The following is a 10,203-nucleotide window of genomic DNA, read 5'->3' on the forward strand; positions in this document are numbered from 1 at the left end:
TCCAAAGCAAAATCACATCAGAGAGAAAAACACAATACCCCCCCCCCCCACACACACACTCACACACATCTCTCTCTCTCACACACACACACACAACACACACAATGGAGCACAACACACATCGCACACACACACACACACACACACTCACTCACACAGCACAGACACACACACACACACACACACACACACACACACACACACACACACTCACATACAAGCACAAACTCTATCTCTCTCTCTCTCTCTCTCTCTCTCACACGCACACACACACACTCACATACAAGCACAAACTCTATCTCTCTCTCACACACACACACACACACACACACACACACACACACACACACTCACATACAAGCACAAACTCTATCTATCTCTCTCTCTCTCACACACACACACACACACACACACTCACATACAAGCACAAACTCTATCTCTCTCTCACACACACACACCCCCCCCCCCCCCCCCCCCCACACACATCTATCTCTCTCTCTCTCACACACACACACACCGCTCTAGTAGCCACCATTCGGATCTGTGCTTCTGGAAATTTCTGGCTCTAGTAGCCACCATTCTCACACACACACACACAAGCACAAAGTCACTCTCTCTCTTTCTCAATCACACACACACACACACACAAATATATTTATTGCAGATGTTTACAAGATTGTACTTTTCTAAATCAACCTATAGTTATTTTCATAAACAGCCTACATAAACAACAGATGTCTGTGATGTGTGTGTGTGTGTGTGTGTGTGTGTGGGAGGAGCAGCACTACCTAGTGGGGAAAATGTGACCTTCTCAGTGATCATGAGTCACACGAGTGAGAATCAGAAACCGGTGGATTCTACTGAAGTATAAAATAATCACAGATGATTAATATGAGCTATGAAATAATAGAGGACACACACACGGCCTTCACGTCAGTATATCCAGTCGTTCAGTTTTAATACAAAGTCAACATATCTACATACATGATCTGAAATCAATAAGCAGAGAAAGTGAGACACTACTGTATGCAGCACGCGGCCCACGTTCACTCGTCACACTGTCGTCTGATCACTTGTTGCTTTTGGTTCGTTTTTGTGTGCTTTCATCTCCAAAGGAACATTTCATATTGAGAATAACTGACTGAGACGAGCAGCAGAATCACGTCTCAGTGTGCTTTCATTCATGAAGAGAGAAAACCTGCAGATCAGCGTCTCCTTGACTAGGATGAGCTCGTACTACGGTACAGTGATGCCACAGTTAATCAGCTGATGTTTGGTCATTATTGGCCATTAGCAGAAGCATCATTTCTGAAATCTGCAGAGAGTACAGATCATTTCAGCAATACTGTGTAAAAGTGCAGTTACATTAGAGAACTTTTCTATTGTCCTTTTTATTGGAAGCCCATTTCCAGCACAGAATAAAATAATAATAATTTTTAAAAATCAAATAAAAAGGTAATTGATAATCACAATTCTGACTTTTGTTCTCACAATTCTCAATAAATTTGAAATGCAGTTGCGAGTTTATAACTTGTAATTGCGACGTGCAATTCTGAGAATTCTGCAAGATATAAACTCACAATTACGAGAAAGGCAGAGCTGTGAGATAGAAAGTCACAATTACCTTCTTTATTTTTATATTCCATGGCGGAAATTAACTTTCATAATTTTTGGACAATAGTGTGATGTAAAAAGCGCAACTCACACACAAACCAAGCTGCTTAATATGACCAAAATAAAATCCGCCTGTGGGAATCGCCCACACGAGAAGCATGTGGATTCCGGTTAAAATGACTGGACTTCACCTGTGAACATTCAGAGAATAACACTAACCATGACTGCAGCTTAAATCTCACTTGCTGTCAATAAATGTGTCCCTGCAGCACAGAAGCAGTCATCAGTAGCACAGGTATATTTGTAGAAATAGACAATACATTGTATGAGTCACAATTATACATTTCTCTTTTATGACAAAAATCATTAGGATATTAAGATCATGTTCCATGAAGATATTTTGTAAATTTCCTACCGTAAATATATCAAAACTTAATTTTTGATTAGTAATATGCATTGCTAAGAACTTCATTTGAACAACTTTAAAGATGATTTTCTCAATATTTAGATTTTTTTGCTCCCTCAGATTCCAGATTTTCAAATAGTTGTATCTCAGACAAATATTGTCCTCCTAACAAACCATACATCAATGGAGAGATTATTTATTCAGCTTTCAGATGATGTATACATCTCAATTTGGAAAAATTGACCCTTATGACTGGTTTTGTGCTCCAGGGCCACAAATATTTCAGCCATCCATCACATTTCAATCATGATAACATGGTATTACTGTGGCGCGGGGTGCATCACTGTACGGTACTGTAAACTGCAGATCTGTGACAGTGGTGTGTGGCTGATGTAGTGTATTTTAGTGTGCTTTTATTTGTTTATTTTGGGTTGTTATCGTCTCTCTGCGTGTGCTTTAACTCGTTTAGTCTGACTGATATTTTTGATGAGGAGCGTTTGTTATGTATTGTTTCAGTGAGGTTTTGGCTCCGGAGGGCCGCGGGCCGTCAGCTTCCTCTAGAACAATCAGTGCACAGGAAATATCAAAATATCTGAGAGGGTTACGAAGCACAACACTGTACATCTGAGCCATGTACAGTCACATTAGCTGGCCAACTACACCACAGCTCACCAATTATATTGCCATAAAAATCATATAAATAAATAGATCCTTAAAAATTCAAGCATAATATCAACAAAACGAAATAAAAAATCAGGTCGATTAAATATTTGACAACAACGATAAGGCTCACTTCACGTCTCAGGTGGAGATCTCAGAACCGGCTCGCTTCCTGCGCTACTCCTAAACATCAGCCTGCGCTAAACTAAACATGACGGGAAGAGTTTCATCGGTTCGGCTCGACCGGGAACGAGTCAGACGGGCGACATCTGATCGAGGGAGAATGCAACCATCTCAGAAGATGTTTCTAGCGTTTGACGCGTGGCTAGAAATACTGGGGAATGAATCTCGCGATTCCTGTAGAACGTGCATTTATCTATAAACCCAGTAACCGAGGCTCTTCCGTCGTCCCACCATAAAGACACAGCGGAGTACATAATGCCACAGCAGAAAGGAGGAAAAGAACATGATACAGATACGAGATTCAAGCCTCGAAGACTCCCTCGGCCTCCAAACACGGTGTAAGCAGCATATAGTCATGTAGAGACACACCGAATACAGTATTGACAGAGTTCAGTCCGTCTCGTGCACAGCTCCCGAGGATCAGGACAGGAAAGAGATTATATCACGTGTGCTAATGTACGGCGTTGGCTGCGGTTCTGCGGTCGCTCCGTTAGGCACAGAAGGTAGGAGATCTGCTTCCGTTCTGTGGCGCCGACGCGTTCGTTCGGGATGGCAACGATGACTCTGGCAGGCACAGACGGGCTCGCGCTCATTCACATCTGACGTTGGCAAATACAGTTCGAAGAAACTCCCACTGAAGGGTGCAGCAATTATCCAGGCTTTTGATTTCATAGTTTCTTTTTTTTTTTGTTTCGTTGTTTTGCTTTAAATAGATTTTGTACATGTAATATTTTCCTTTTGTTACGGAGAAGATCTTCCTCCACAGTTTAATATTTCTAAAAAGCCGATCACAACATTAATATCAATATTTGAACACTGAGGTAATAGTTTGCGTTGTGAGAGAACGTGTGCTCTGCGTCGCTGTCCGTGTGTGTTTCACGTGTCGTCGTTCCTCTGCGGGTGTTTGTGGGGTTGTTGAGGGGGAAGGTGTTGGACAGGTTGGTGTTCTTCTTATGTTGCATAGTGATCAAAACTTCCAAGGTACTCCAGAGCGGCCTGATAGCTGAACTGATACTCATCCTGAGAACAGACAGACAGACGGGAGGATGTGATCACTTAATAAAATAAATAGTAACTAATCAAATATTAGTTACTTTTTCCATAACAGTATAAATCATAGCAAATCTTGTGGCGGTCCAGAGTCTGGTACTTTGGGTCTGAGGTGCAAAAATATGATTTACAGAACTTTCCCAGCATGATTAACGCTGTTTCCTGAAATCGACTGAGATCTTCCACAGACTCAGAGATCAGTGATAACAGCGTTTGTTGGTCATGTGATGCGTGCTTTACCTCAGTTTGCACCATCGCTGGCCGTTGTGTGCGCAGCATTTTGACAGTCTGGAAGATATCCACAGCGCCCTCGTAACGCATCCGCTCCAGAACGATACTGAGGGTGATGAAGACACCCGTACGCCCGACGCCCGCACTGAGAGAGACATGAACGAGATCAGAATGAGACATGAATAAATCATCAATAAGACATGAATGAGACAATGACACGAGACATGAATGAAACAAGAACGAGACATGATATAAGACACAAGACCTAAGACCAGAATGCATGAGACAATGAGACATGGATGAGACAAGAATGAATGAGACATAATGAGACAAGAATGAGACATAATGAGACAAGAATGAGACCAGAATGGGACATGAGACAAGAATGAATGAGACATATATGAAATAAGAATGAATGAGACATGAATAAAACAAGAATGAGACAAGAATGAATGAGACATATATGAAATAAGAATAAGACATGAATGAGTTGAGATTGAATGTGACAATGAGACATGAATGAGACAAGAATGAATGAAACATAATGAGACACGAATGAATGAGACATAATGAGACATGAATGAAACAAGAAACAAGAGAGATGAATGATTGATGAGTAAATGATGTGTGAATCATAATGAGACACGAATGAATGAGACATAATGAGACATGAATGAAACAAGAACGAGACATGAATGAGACATAATTGAGACAAGAATGAGACCAGAATGAGACATGAATGAAGCAGGAACGAGACAAAAATGAAACATAGATGAGACAACAATGAGACATGAATGAAAGATGAATGAGAGATAAATGAGTCAAGAATATCACACTGAGATCTGCACAGCTCTCTAAACACTGAGTGTGAGGATTGTAACGCACCTGCAGTGGACTGCGATTGGTCCGTCCTGACCAAACTGCTCCTTGGTTTTATGCACCTGTCCAATGAAATCAATGAAACCCTCGCCTGACTTTGGAACTCCTTGTTCTGGCCAATCGGTGAACTGGAACTGTCTGACGGTTCTGGACTGTCCGTCCTGTTGGAAAGGAAGACAATGAGTCTGAACGAAGTGAGAAACGCATGAGCCTGTAGAAACGGATCTGCCGGGACATTTGTGTCTCTGGTGTTTCTTCATGAAAGATCTCAAAATGAACACTGATCACTTTACCAGATCATACCACGGTAAATGACTCACCCTGGCGTCGGTGACTTTGAACTCTCTCAGGATGTACTGTGGCATGTTGTATTCTGCCATGGGATCCACTACAAAGTACTGATAGCGCGCCGAGCGCTCGGCTGGCCAGTACTGATGACACTTCTCCTGTGAACGCACAAACACACGGATGTTACACTGCTTCAGTCAGATCCAGATGGAGCGTGTTTTCCTCCAGCCGTCACTCACCCGTCCCATCTCACGCAGTTTGGTCAGCATCACCACGATGGTGGAGTTGTGTTCCCACAGCATGCGCCAGAAGTCCTCAGTGGTCTCCGCTAGCGGCCCCTGCGTCGCAATATACGCCCTCTGCTGCCTGAACACAGATCCACACCAGATCGACACGTGACCACCAGCATTATTACCCTCCGTATAACCAGTGTTGGGGAAAGTTACTTTTAAAAGTAATGCATTACAATTTTGCGTTACTCCCTAAAAAAGTAACTAATTATATTACCTAGTTACATTTTATGAAAAGTAGTGTGTTACATTACTTTTGAGTTACATTTTAAACCTGAGCAGGGCTTGCTTGTTTGTTTTTAATATAAAAAGTTCTTCTTTTACAAACGTGAAAGCCCTTTCACACCAAAAGTGAAGTGAATGCGGCTCAGGCTGAAGGATATGTAAATTCATGTCTGTACAGTAGAGGGCGCTGCTCAATCTAATCACATGAAGAATATAACACAGGAGAAGAAAGTACAGTACAACACTATTCAGCAATAACTAAAATCAAACACAAATGTGTCATTTTTGCCTATTAGTATGGATGAGTTTGTCCTTTTTTCTCAGTACAGTTGAATTGGTTAATAAAATGGGATTAAATACATAAATTATATTTGTCTTATTTAACATTTTTAATTATTGCAGGAGTTCTTGGAGCATTTGACTTTTTATTGATTTTGAGTGATGAAACAAACTGAACTGAACTGTTTTTGTGCAGGAGAGATGAGTAAACATGTTCATATTTAGTCTAGAACTACAGTAAGATCATGTTCACACACAACACTCTGCACTTACTCCTGATTTCTTTCACCATGGCAACACCAGAGCTGTCACTCAATACATGGAAACAAAGTAACTGGAGTTACTTATTTAAAAAAGTCAGATATTTCCTTCTGAATTAAAAAGTAATGCATTACTTTACTAGTTACAAGTAACTCGCGTTACTTGTAATGTGTTACCCCCAACATTGTGTATAACATCATGAAATCTGGAGCTGGAGTCCAGCGGTGTACCTGTATCCGTCGATGAAGCTGGCGTTGATGTAGTCGGACCCTTCCAGGCCTCTGATTGGCTGCAGACACACGCGGGTGGTTTCGTATGGCATGATGTTCACCAGCCGGTTCTTGAACTTGTTGCAGGGCAGATTAGCGCTGACGAACCTGGAGGTGTGCGCTTTACTGTTGGCCAGACGCTGACAGAACCGCAGACAGAATAATGTGAAGCACGGCATTAAACTGCTGCAGGTCACAAACTGAGTTTAACTAAAACGAACAGATTTGAACTTTGCTGAAGGTCACATTAAAACTGCCCTGGAAACACTTTAACAGGCCTTCATCATTTATTTTGACCACTTTACTATTTACAACAAAACAAAATCTTAAGTCATTTTGCTTGTCAAGTAAATGCATCTTGATTCAAGAATGTTTGTACTAGAAAACAAGACAAAAATACTAAGATCATTTTTTTGCAGTGTTCCAGTGCACACGCACCGTGAGATTTGTGATCCGTTGAACCACTGATTATCATCAAGCGTACCTTGAACTCCAGCTCTATGCCGGTCACGTGTTCTCCGGCCTCCACCTGTGACAGGTTCTGTATGTATGAGTACAGGCTGCGCGCCGCCACCTCTGTGTTCCCGCAGGCCACGGCCTCCAGCAGCGCCTCGTGGATGAAGCCGTACTGATCCTCCGTCTGCACCATGTAGTTCCTCTGAGAGCGCATCAGGGTCACGTGACCGTACACGTCCACCGTCCGCTCGTGACGGATGCGCTCCAGCATGGCGTCGATCACGATGAAGCAGCCGGTGCGGCCCACGCCAGCGCTGAGACACACACACACATCAAACACCACGCTTTTACTACGGTATAACTTCCCTGATCCCTTTCTGCTCACTAATCCGAACGCTGATATCAAGACAGACACATTCATCTGACAGATGTGGACACAACAAAGCACTGTGGGATTACAACCGTTTAATAACTATAATCCAGATTACAGATGAACACGCATGATGCAGAACATCCGTGAGGAAACACTGCTGCCGCTTGTGTAGTGTGTGTAATCTGCTGAAGATACTACACTACTATGAAAGAGTGTGTGTGTGTGTGTGTGTTCATGCATCAGTAATAGGATCACACTTGGCCTCCTGACTCTGACACACAAACACACACACACACACACACACACACACTCTCTCACTCTCTCTCTCTCTCACACACACACACATTCTCTCTCTCTCTCTCTCACACACACACACACACACACTCTCTCTCTCTCACACACACACACACATTCTCTCTCTCCTCTCAGAGGTCACACAACACCACGACAACCGGCCCAGAGGTCACACAACACCACGACAACCGGCCCATCTCTCTCTCTCTCTTTCTCTCTCTCACACACACCACACACACACTCTCTCTCTCTCACACACACACACATTCTCCTCTCGTCTCTCTCTCTCTTCACACACACACACACCACTCTCTCTCTCTCTCTCTCTCACACACACACACACACACACACATCACTCTCTCTCTCTCTCTCTCACACACACACTCTCTCTTTCTCTCTCTCACACACACACACACACTCTCTCTCTCTCTCACACACATTCTCTCTCTCTCTCTCTCTCTCACACACACACACACACACTCTCTCTTACTCCCACACACACACACACACACACACACACACACTCTCTCTCTTTCTCCCACACACACACACACACACACACACACACACACACACACACACACACACACACACACTCTCTCTCTCTCTCACACACACACACCTAGTTTTCTGTTTTCACGTGACGTTGCTCTGAATCACTGGTTCATAACAAATGATCCACAAAGGTTTTGTAGCTTATGAAGCAGTGTTTTAAAAGCGCACATCACTAAAGGCTGAGTGCTTCAGCGGCTCCGGGTGGATCTGAGGACAGACGAGCTTAGTCTGCAGAACTGAAGCGGTGTCCTCACACAGCACAATTAATGGATAAAGCAAGCAACTCTTATATAACAAGCAGAACAGTCTTACTCTGCAAGCTGCAGGGTTTGAGAGGGAATAAACAACACACATTTGTGTTTGCAGCTCGTTTATCATCGGCCCAGGAGAAGCTGCCCAGATCGATGGAAACATGGAGGAGTTTGCTTCACCTTTATTTATACAGTGCTTGTAACAATACAGACTGTGTCAAAGCAGCTTTACAGTATTAAACAGGAAAACAGTGCGTCAATAATGTAAAAGCACAACACCTGAAACACTCAGCACTGACCTGCAGTGGACGATGACGGGGCCGGCGTCCGGCGGGTTACACGCTTTGACCCTGCGGAGGAAGGCCAGGAACGGAGTGGGATATTCGGGAACGCCGTGGTCAGGCCAAGCTGTGAACTGGAACTGCCGCACCTCTCTCCTCTCGTTACAGCCGCTCTGAAGGGAAAAACATCAGGATCACAGACCTTCAGACTGGGGTTTGTGAGTTCATGCAAAGCTAAAAATGTATTAAATTGTAAAGTCTAAAATAAAACATTCAAACACTTAGTAAAACAGATTAAATAATTTATTTGTTAATCTGCATTAGAAGTCCCCACTCATGTGATTACAGTCACAGTTTTGTTTCAGTGCACTAAAGTGTTCCCCAGATATAACATCAAATTAGTTTGGTTTTTTTGGCATCATGTTTATTGAAAAGATACAAATTATTAATAACTTTTGGATGTGAACTGACAGCAGTCATTACCAGTGTTGAGGGCAATGCATTACAAATAACCTGATTTATGTAATCAGATTACCTTTTCCAAGTAACTAGTAAAGTATTGCATTGCTTCTAAATTTACAACAAAATCTTTGAGTTACTTTTTCATATAAGTAATGCAAGTTATTTTGTTTCCCATGTATTGACTGATGGCTCTCGTGTCTGGTGTTGAGAGAAATCAGGAGCGAGTGCAGAGACAGAAGCACTAGTGGTGTCTTTACAGCTGCCAGAAATGTAACTTTTGTTTTGTCATTATTAAAAAACAAAAAAGCAAGCCCAGCTTAGGTGACAAAACGTAACGCAAAAGTAACGAATAGGCATTACTGTTCATAAAAAGTGACTAAAGTTCATTGCACACTGAGTCTGAAACCTAGTCCGATTTTCTTAATGACGGAAGAAAGTTTCAGAGACACAACATGAGGTCGTATTTATTCGTTAACTTCCTAAAATTTCGGACTCAGTGGGCAAAGACGTTAAGTAATGCAATAAGTTACTTTTTTATGGAGTAACGCAATATTGTAATGCATTACGTTGGAAAGTAACTTTCCCCAACACTGGCCATTACGATCTATAGAGGAACTAGAGGAGTAAGAGTCATCTGTGTGTTCATCAAATGCATGTGGCGTTTTAAACTGATGGTGGCGCTAGAGGCTTTGAGATAAAGAGGCAGAATTAAGGATGAGAGAGGTTTAAACTTTCCCTGATCAGTGAGTTCAATTTCAGATTCTTCTGCCGTACAGTTCTTCTGGATCTCTGGATGCTGATTAGAACCAGAGTAGAATTGTAAGCGCGTCTCACCTTGTGCAGAGAGAAGGTTCGCACACAGAATGTGGCCAGCTCCATGGTGTCCAGCAGAGTGA

At 42.6% G+C, this 10,203-nt stretch overlaps 1 pseudogene; it reads right to left on the reverse strand.

The window, feature by feature from the left end:
• Nucleotides 1-2,534: 2,534 nt before the first annotated feature.
• LOC109059421 overlaps nucleotides 2,535-10,203 on the reverse strand; it is a 92,129-nt pseudogene continuing 84,460 nt past the window's right edge.

The sequence above is a fragment of the Cyprinus carpio genome, chromosome B2 (assembly GCF_018340385.1).
Source record: "Cyprinus carpio isolate SPL01 chromosome B2, ASM1834038v1, whole genome shotgun sequence".
Lineage (NCBI taxonomy): Eukaryota > Metazoa > Chordata > Actinopteri > Cypriniformes > Cyprinidae > Cyprinus > Cyprinus carpio.